This window comes from Gobius niger (assembly GCF_951799975.1).
Source record: "Gobius niger genome assembly, chromosome: 9".
In the NCBI taxonomy this organism is placed as follows: domain Eukaryota; kingdom Metazoa; phylum Chordata; class Actinopteri; order Gobiiformes; family Gobiidae; genus Gobius; species Gobius niger.
Genome location: NC_136860.1, coordinates 16,173,835 through 16,183,834, shown reverse-complemented (window position 1 = coordinate 16,183,834; position 10,000 = coordinate 16,173,835). Strand labels below are relative to the sequence as shown.

The following is a 10,000-nucleotide window of genomic DNA, read 5'->3' as shown; positions in this document are numbered from 1 at the left end:
GTCATTTGGGACATATTTTTATACAGTAAGTAGAGTATCATACAGAGCCACTTGTCAGGGCTGCGCCAACTTTGATGGGGGTCTGGTGCAAAGCTCTGATTGGGGCCCCCTATCTGTCAAACTGTAATGGAGTGATTAACTGTATAGACATATTGAAATCAATAAAGATCTAGTTAGGTTTTGGTCAGTAGTTTATTTAATAATACATATTATTTCCATACATATTTATAAGCCATAACCCTGTTTTTCTAAAATAAATGCGTATGCAATGGGTATCCTTTGTACCAACAATTGAAGTAGACAAATGCAAAATAATGACTGCATCCACTAGGTCTCCCAGTGGATGCAGGGCCCTGAACATTTGATGCTTATCACTAAACAGCTTTGTTCTGTGCAGTCATAACAAAACAAAAAAAACTTGTTTGATCTTGTAACCATGTTATGATGTTATTTAGTCCGCCTCTCTGTTTCGCGCCTCCTCACACTCCGACATACACCACAGGTTTCTTTGATTTGAGTCCACAATCTTTCATCCAACCTGAAGATTAGCATGTTTTTGCTGTTGCTGGAAATTCTTTCCATTGGAATCGTTACCTTGTTCACCGACGAAGCAGAGGGTTCACTGCATTAGCGCCATAGCTACATTTGATATCGTCCTCGAGGGGCATTTTCTAGACACGTGCATTATTGGAAGTTATGCTACAAAAGTATGAAGGCTGCGACGTTCTTTAGTTGTTAAAAAAAAGCCTCAATAAAGCATAAAATTGGATCTTTAAAGTCAGGAGAAGCAGTGATGGCTTGGGTTCTTGGGAAATATTAGCATATTGAGATGTAACATAGGGCCACAATGCACATGGCAATTAGTGGAGATACCCTATTCTGACAGAGGCTTTGAGGCAGCTGTGAGTTTATTATAATGTCGATTGCGGTTAGGCCATACAAAGCTTGATGCCTTCACAAATGCAAATGTATAGCTGAATGAAAGAGGACAATAAAGGAGAAGAAGCAACTTGAAGGTGCTGTGGAAGTGTGTTGTGTTGTTTACCGGTGGCTGGTTAGTCGGTATCAGATGAGTGTTTATCGCTGACTTTGTGAGGGGTCTGTCTGCTGGAACACATTTTTTCCACATGGTCATTGTTTAATTCAGAGGTAAATGCTTAATCGTTTGCTCATGCAATACATGAGTGTTGTTTTTTACTCAGTAGACTTGCAATGAGATAATTAATACAGTGTTTTCTAATTCTACATTACACTACTATTTACAAAATCATCCGTTGTCATCGTAACACGATCATTTTCATGCTTGGATACCATCATTATTTTGCAAACCACAGGTATCAAGAGCAAAATTGGAGATAAACCAGAAATCCCTCACTCTTCACGCTAATCTCAATCAATTTCCGCCTAATGCTATATTTATGTCAAACCGTTTTACTTAAGAAGCTTAATTTACATGCAAATTCAACAAGGAAATACACTCCCGTGGATGGAGATGTCAGCCAAGGCGACGAAGAAACAGACTAACACGATTTCTCAATGAAGAAAAGACTTTGCGTTCATCCCTCTATCAAAAATATTTCTGCAGTCTATTTTAGGCTCATGTACAATTGGTTGCTTGGTTTGAAATCCGGACATGGGCATAGATACAGACGGCATTGTGTCATACAAGTGGGCGTGGCCTCGCTGAGGGAGAAGGAAGTATGTTTTGGGAAACACCATTTGTCACTCTTTTTAGCTGTTTTCTGTCGGAATATAAACCTATTCATCACACACAAGTCAAGTCTAAATAGGGTTCATATGAATGTTTTTTTCACAGCAGATTGTTTAGTATAAGCGGGAAAAAAGGCAGTCGTAGCTAGCGCTAGCATGTAGCATGATGCTAGCATAAAGAGGAGCAAAGTGGTTCAACAGCCCATAATTTGATAAATAACGGAGAATGCTATGATCCTTCATGTGAGTATCGTGCTACATGCTAACGCTAGCTAGCGCTAGCTACGACTGCCATTTTTTGCTTCTACTGAACAATCTGCATATGGACCCGATTTAGACTCTTTATTTATGTGTGATAAAGAAGTTCACATTCCACCAGAAAATGGAAAATTGTGTGATTCTCTTTTCCCCCTCGGCGAAGCCACGCCCCCTTCTCTGATGAGATGCCGTCTGTATCTATCTTATACCAATACAAGCATTATGCCACTTTTCACCGCACGTGAGGGAAATAATAACTATACAATGAAGATGTGCTCTATACAATTCATTAGCTTTACATAGGCGTTACAAGAGCTTACCAAACACTTACTGTATGTTGCTCTCCTATATGCAGCGCCGCAATCAAACACGCAGCAACATGTAAACGCTGCAGTTATTATAATGCCCCTCTAATTATCCTCTCTCTCAGGCTCTCACTAATACCGTATTTATTGCTCGTGTTTGATTGCCTGTGTTTGTACCGTCTTCTTTCTAATTTCCATGCCGTTTCCCCCCGCTCTCCCCGTCGCTGACACCACGCCTCTCTCCCCCCCCCCCCCCCCCCCCCCCACAGTCATGTGAAGAGCTCTCTGACGTCGAAGCCCGAAGAAACAATCCCAGGGTTTAAAAATTGATGTACAGTGAAAGTCCAAATCCACAGACGCTTTCATTTTCAGGGCCCGTGTAACTCTGTTTCCATGGCAACCTCCTCCTCCTTCTTGAGTAGTCCGGATTGCAGCAATGCACCTAAACTTGGGCATTTTTTCTTTTTCTTTTTTTTCCTCCATTACTTCTAAGCTAGTACAGGAATCTCAGCTAAACGTACATGTGAAGACAGTGCCGCGAATTAACCTTTAGACCAAGCGCGCGCGGTGTTAATTAAACAGGAGAATCATGGTTTCAAGCACATGCAGGTTATTCAACAGAAGGAGAATGGGATGAAATATTTATAAGGAACACTGTTTATAAGAGGAGAGGCTGACTGTGCGGTTAGGAGGCGAGAAAATGTTAGTGCAAATTGTATTTTTGAATGATTGCTGGTAGCAACTCGTTTTTTCCGGATAAAACCCAGTTGTTCAGACCAGCGGATTTCAGCGGCTTTCATTTTGGGAGCCACCTTTAACCTTCAAAACCTATTTTTATTCATCAATAGTGAAAATCTCCAAATCTACCTTTGGTGAGCGGAAACTGCACGAGTATGAGCTGTCCATTCATTGTGACCCACTATTCGCCCGGATCACAACAGACGCCGGAGTGAGTGCATTTCCTCCAAACTTCTAACATCCTTCCGAGCAGCCCCTTTGACTCGCTGCACAATGCATTTTCAGTTGAGCTACTCTGTCGGGGAAATAATACAGGAGAGGCGGAGAGACTGACAGGGAGGGCAGGGAGAAGTGGCAAGCCAGTGAATCAAACTTTGCGGATGTGACTTGCAAGTAGCAGCTTTTCGCGGTGAGAAAAAAAAGGCAAAAGGCAAAAGGCTGGTTTGCCGAAGCTAAATAATGACCTGGCTGGCGTTTAGCTGCGTACACAGTCATTGTGCTGACAAAAATATGAATTTGCCTTATTCACAGAAAGAGAAAAAACAATGCTTATATTGTGTAACAAGTACAATACTGTTTATGTTAATCTGTAAGTGGATTGTTTTGTATTCTCGCCTCGCAGCAACGAGCTCTGGGTTTCGAAAAGATGCGGAGAAAGCAAACGATCTTGCTAGCAAACACAGATCCTCCTTGTTTGAGATCATGCGAGCATCTCTGTGAATTGTTAGGTGAGCCCGCGAGATGATTTAATCCGGGCCCTGACCTGTAGAGCATCTACAGTGCCTCTCGTAAGTATTCATACACCTTGAACTTTTGCACATTTTGTCATGTTTACAACCCTAAACATAAAGATTTTATTTTTATTTTTTTACTGAACGTTCACACACAAGTAACAGACAACTGTGAAGTGAAAGCAAAATGATACATGATTCTGTTATTTTTCAAAAAATAGAAAAGTGAAAAGTGGGGCTTGCATAAGTATGCATACAGCATGCATGAATACTTTGTGGAACCCCCTTTTGCTGTAATAACAGCACAAGTCTTTTGGGGTTTGACTCTACAAGATTTGCACAAGTAGAGACTGACATTTTAGCCCATTCATCTTTACAAAACAACTCAAGCTCTGTCACATTAGAAGGAGAGCATTTGTGAACAGCAGTTTTCAGATTATTCCACAGATTTTCAATAGGATTTAGGTCAGGACTTTGACTGGGCCATTCTAACACATTAATATGTTTTTATTGAACCATTCCATTGTAGATTTATCTTTGTGTTTAGGGTCATTGTCCTGCTGAAGGTGAATCTCCGCCCCAGCCTCAGCTCTCTTGCTGACTCCAGCAGGTTTTCCTCCAAAATGTCTCTGTATTTGGCTCCATCCATCTTCAAAACTATTCTTATAATCTCCCCAGTCCCCGCTGAGGAAAATCAGCCCCACAGCATGATGCCCCCCCCCCCCCCCCCCCCCCCCCCCCCCATATTTGACCCTGGGGATGGTGCACTCAGGATGATGAGCAGTGTTAGGTTTGCTCCATACATATCGTTTTGCATTTGGGCCAAAAAGTTACATTTTTCACTCATCTGACCAAAGCTCCTTCTTCCACATGGAGCTGTGTCCTCCATATGACTTCTAACAAACTTCAAACGGGATTTCTTATGGCCTCCTTTCAATAATGGCTTTCTTCTTCCACTCGTACATGAAGGCCAGATTTGTGTAGAGTACGACTTATAGTTGTCCCATGTACAGATTCCCCCAGCTCAGCGGCAGGACTTCACAGCTCCTCCAGAGTTATCATGGGGCACTTGGTTGCATTTCTCACCAGTGCTCTCCTTGTTCAGTTTGTTAGTTTACATGAACAGCCGTGTCTTGGTAAGTCTGCAGTGGTGCTTTACTCTTTCCATTTCCAAATGATGGATTGAACAGTGCTCCGGGAGATGTTTAAATCTTGGGAAATCTTTGTATAACTTAATGCTGCTTTAAACTTCTCCACAGCTTTATCCCTGACCTCTCTGGTGCTCCTTGGCCTTCATGATGTTGTTTAGTGACCAATACACTCCGACCACACCTCTGAGGGCCTAAAAGAACAGCTGAAATTATACTGAGAGTAGATTACACACAGGTGGCCTCTATTTAACCGTTAGGCCAAGGTGTGAACATTTTGCCGTCATTAGGAATGTTATAAAGGCAATTTAATGCACTCAGAAAATGCTGTATGAATACTTATGCAAGCCCCACTTTTCACTTTTCTATTTTTTGAAAAATAACAGAATTATGTATCATTTTGCTTTCACTTCACAGTTGTCTGTTACTTGTGTGTGAACGTTCAGTAAAAAAATCAAAATAAAATCTTCATGTTTAGGGTTGTAAACATGACAAAATGTGCAAAAGTTCAAGGTGTATGAATACGTACGAGAGGCACTGTATTTAAAAAAACGTCTCTGCTGTGCGGAATTTAGGAATTTTAAAGAATAACCAGGATGCTCAGTCTAGCCACTAGGGGGCATTAAAAGAAAAAAAGAGGAAAGAGTTCCACACGTGTCTAGCAGAGGGCACTGACATAATAAGAGCTCAGGATATGAACAACACATTATATAGCCACGTGGTAAATGGAATAGTCTGCCCCAGGGCGGCTGTGGCTTCAATAACAGCTTACCACCACCGAGTGTGGAGTGAATGAATAATGTAGTACTTTGAGGAACTTGTGACACAGGCTTGTGAAGTGCAATACAAGGGTAAGCTGTTTTTATTAATGAAGCTACAGTCAAGTTGGGGCTTTACAGCTCATTATTATTCCTTTATTGGATACATTTTCTCTATTATATGTGGCCCACGACCCGCCGACACCCCTGCCCTAAACCAATCAAAACATTGAAACTGCGTGTTGCTTTCCCTGTTTACACAGCTCTCTTTTATAAGCATAAAGTACTGCACACACCGACTTCGGAACCTTGGAGGCAGGAACAAGCTGTTGCTCAGATCAATGGCGGTTTCTAAGATAATGAGCTTGTTGTTTAGTTACACGCTTTAAATGCTCCATAACATCTGCTGCCAAGTGCATTTCAGATGAGTGTCATAGGTCCTCGGTGACAGTGACGCGCCCTGTGCCCGATCGATGCCAGTTTTGCGCTCGTGTGTTCCCGCCGACTCCTGCCGAGACAATGGCTGCGCGTCACGTTGCAATTAATGTACAGTATCCGCGGCGCTGTGTGCGTGACGGCCATGTTTTTCCCCTTCTCTAACTGGGATGACATCTGACACTATTAGAATCGATACGCTCAGCACAAGTCATTTAGCCGCACCCGGGGTTATGCAGTGAGACGTTGCAAAACATTTGAGGTCGTGTGCCGTCGCTGTCAATATGGAGGATTGAGAAGGATGAGATTGACCAAGCTAAGACCTACGAAACTCATCGAAATGGATCTTTTTCCTCTTTTTCATCTCTTTTTTGCTGCTCTTTTTTGGCTTTTTTGTCACATTTCGTCACACAATTTTTGTCACGTTTTCGTCACACTTTTGTCACCCTTATATCTTTTTTCTTTTCGTCACGTTTTTTGTCGATCTTATGTTGACACTATTCTCAAGAAGCTTTTAAATGAAGAGAATGGGTCTTTACTCCGAATCATCATGTAACATTTTGGTGCTGCTGCAGTGCACAGGCTCGGCTGTATAGAGCCGCCACAGTTTATCTTCCATTATTTCATTAAGCTACTCCATGCATTATTCATTTAGTATGCAGCGTTGATGTGTTCGCAAACAAATAAGTGTCCCATATGAGCCTATATAAAATGCAGTTTTATTGCGGGACTTATATTTTATTGCTTTATATTTTATTTGTCATTTTTGGTTTTGTGTGCTTGATAATAGCCTAATAGCTAATGTAAAATGTGTATTATTATACTCCAGTAGGGATTGAGTATTTTGTTAATGGTGTAAACACGTTTCCCTCCTGACCAGTTAGTAAGAAACAGAATTAGCTCATACAGATAACTAAAATAGAGGCGCTGGGGGAGTAAAGACCTGCACTGCATATCTTACAATGGTGGAATGATACTCTGTGAGTCTTTTCTTTGACAGTCAAAGGGCAAAACACAAAGCAAAAACGTAAAGTGAGCCTGGCCATCCAGACTACATGCTTTTCTTCTTCCATACAAAGACGTTCCACGAGTTCTGATGGGTATGATTGACAGCAAAATTAACCGCTTACATGAAAAGCAGAAATGATAAAGAACTTTATTTATTGGTTTATTTGGTATAGGGACAGTGCATGTTAATGAACACACCACACCAGATTGTAGCCTCGGGCTAATTTGCATCCGTTGTCCTACACTCAAACACAAACACAATAGGCCAATCCTGAAATCTACGCAGACAAGGGAGAAAATGCAAACTCCACACAAAAAGGCCCCATCGAGGTAGGAATCGAATCCAGGACCTTCTAGCTGTGAATCACGATTGCTAACCGCTGTGCCACCGTGCCACAGCAGAAATAATAAAGAACTTAAATCCACACAGAAGACAGCAAAACAGCACCATCTTCTGCCAGGTCAACAGGCAAACCACTAAACCTGTTAGTTACAGGTAAGAGAGAAGTAATCGAAGTTCATTTTGAATGATTTGTGTTGCGTTTTATTGCATATGTAATTGAATTATTAAAAATCTTCTCCGAGAAATGAATAGCTGCGACCAGGGTCCCAGACGCTGCTGTCTTTGAACAGAAAGTAGGAAGAATGTGCTGGCTGGCCAGCCTAGTATATTAGCCTTTAGCTGTGGCTATAATTCCACTATCTTTGTGAACCAGAGACATTGATGGTGCTCACAGATGCAAGTGTGTTTTCTTATCCATTGGCAACAAAGAAGGATGTATTTTATTCCTCCTCAACAACAGATTTAACAATCACACGTCAAAATGTAATTTTTTCTTTACATAATAACTGAGAAGGGCCTTAGAAATCAGAACTCCACTGCTTGGTGGCCTGTTACAGACAATTTGAGTGTAACTTCTTTGAAAAAGGAGTCTCCTTTGACCGTTTCTTGCACACCAGCTAAATGCTCTTCTGATATTACTATTCCACAGTGACATTGTCTTGGTGGAGCTAAAAGACATTGTAACCACTCTCTTAACCCTGAGAGCACTTGTGCCATTTTTCAAAAGCTTGTCTTGTAAAAAACTCTTAATAGATTCTCCGCAGACTCAGAGTACTGCTGAACCGCCGAGAATACTACACTAAGGATTGTTTCAGTTCTGGTACTGAAGTGTTGACAAATCAAACAAAATGAGCCCTCACCATGCTTTAAAGAGTAAAACACGTTTCCCTCATTCGGCATCTTCATCAAACCGTCTAATTGTCTGAGAACAGATCTGGTAAGCTGAGTTGGCATAAATATATTACTTACTTAACTCAATTTACCATCATCTCATATATGCTCAGAAATATATGCATTTGGTTTTGTTGCACAAGTTGTTTGAATGTAAATTAAACATGTGGAAGAACTTTGGAACTGTAAGTTGGCTAGAGAAAGCAAATTATCGCAAATATTGTGTACATTTTTATGCATTAATCTTATGACAAAGGCCTTCTGTTATACTTTGTGACAATTCAGCACTGTTATCTACCATGCCGAGTACAGTATGCATTAGTACTTGCAACACTGTGTGCAGAATTATGAGTGGGGTTACCAATTAGCTCAGATCATATGGAGTGTGATTTTGCTGCGGAAAGATAAAAGATACATGAAGATCAGGAAATTAAAGGGTCCAAAGTGGCATTTAGATCTCAGGGTTAATCATTAGCATTCACTTGTGCACAAGACATTGCTAGCACTTGCTTTGAGGAACTTATGAGGTTGCTAATCTTTTATCATGTCTGACCCTCAATGCTTTGAAAACATCCTTTGACAGTAAATGCTTTTAAACTGGCAGCAGGTAATTGACCAGTCATTAGTTCACAGTCATTTCTTTTGAAGCAGTTGGCCGACATAAAACGTACACATTGTACACATTCAAAACGCTCATGCCATGCAGTGTGGTTTGTGTTGAACCAAGTATATGAAGGGTTGAGCCAGAAAGGACAGCTGATGTCAAACACGTACCAAATCCTAAAGCCATAAATGAAAGGAAACATATGGTCACAAATGAAGACATCAGTATCGTAGCAATGGTCTTTGGTGATGACATGCCATTGGCGCAAGGCGTACGCCCAGGGCCAGCTTTGGGCAAAGGTGACCAAGGCTGTTGTCTAGAGCACCATGTACTGGAGAGGGAACAGGATTGCACATCTTTGTAATATTCTTCCTTAAGTTCCATAATGCCATTCCCCCAACACTACAAGCACAGAGGGAGGGGGCTTAGGGGGCAATGGTGCCAAAACCAGTCTTATAGGACAAAGGTCACAAACAAGCGGATTCCAGACCCGAACCTTGAACCCGAACTTTGGACTCGGCACAGCTCCATGACCTGGAAAACGAGGGCGTAAGTTTGCGTGAGGACCATGGGGACACGGAACAGTTTTCACTTTGTGTTGATTAATCAAATATCCGCAGAGATGTGAATGTTTTCGAATTGCAACTGAGCTACAGTCCGTTTATGGAGCCCCATTTACGTGTTTGGTGGAAACTCGCGATGTCTGAAGTTCAACCTGGATAGACTCAAACAGAAAACAGCAGTGATTAGGAAAATGTATTGACATGTATATTCGTTTTTGGCGATCAGACCCCGGCGGTAGACATCGATGTATGAAAGTCAGTATGGATGAACAGCTTGGAGTTAGGGATGTCTTCCCCCCGGAACGAATCATGATTGCTGGGGCTTAAAAGCGGGACCGAGGGCGATGATTGGCTGCTACGGAGGTGCGGCTCTTACGCTGATGGCTGAGGTGGAGGTGTGGCCCTCTTGGAAGCGATCATTGGCTGGAGGAATGTGATGCTGAAATTAGTCTACCAGGTTGAATTAACGCCTAGGCTTCATTTTCATTAGGTCAGATGTTTTACTCAA

At 41.8% G+C, this 10,000-nt stretch overlaps 1 protein-coding gene across 1 annotated transcript in view; it reads left to right on the top strand.

Moving 5' to 3' along the window:
- The window catches only part of kcnj3a (potassium inwardly rectifying channel subfamily J member 3a), a 68,034-nt gene that overhangs the window by 7,430 nt on the left and 50,604 nt on the right, over positions 1–10,000 (top strand). The window lies entirely within an intron of this gene.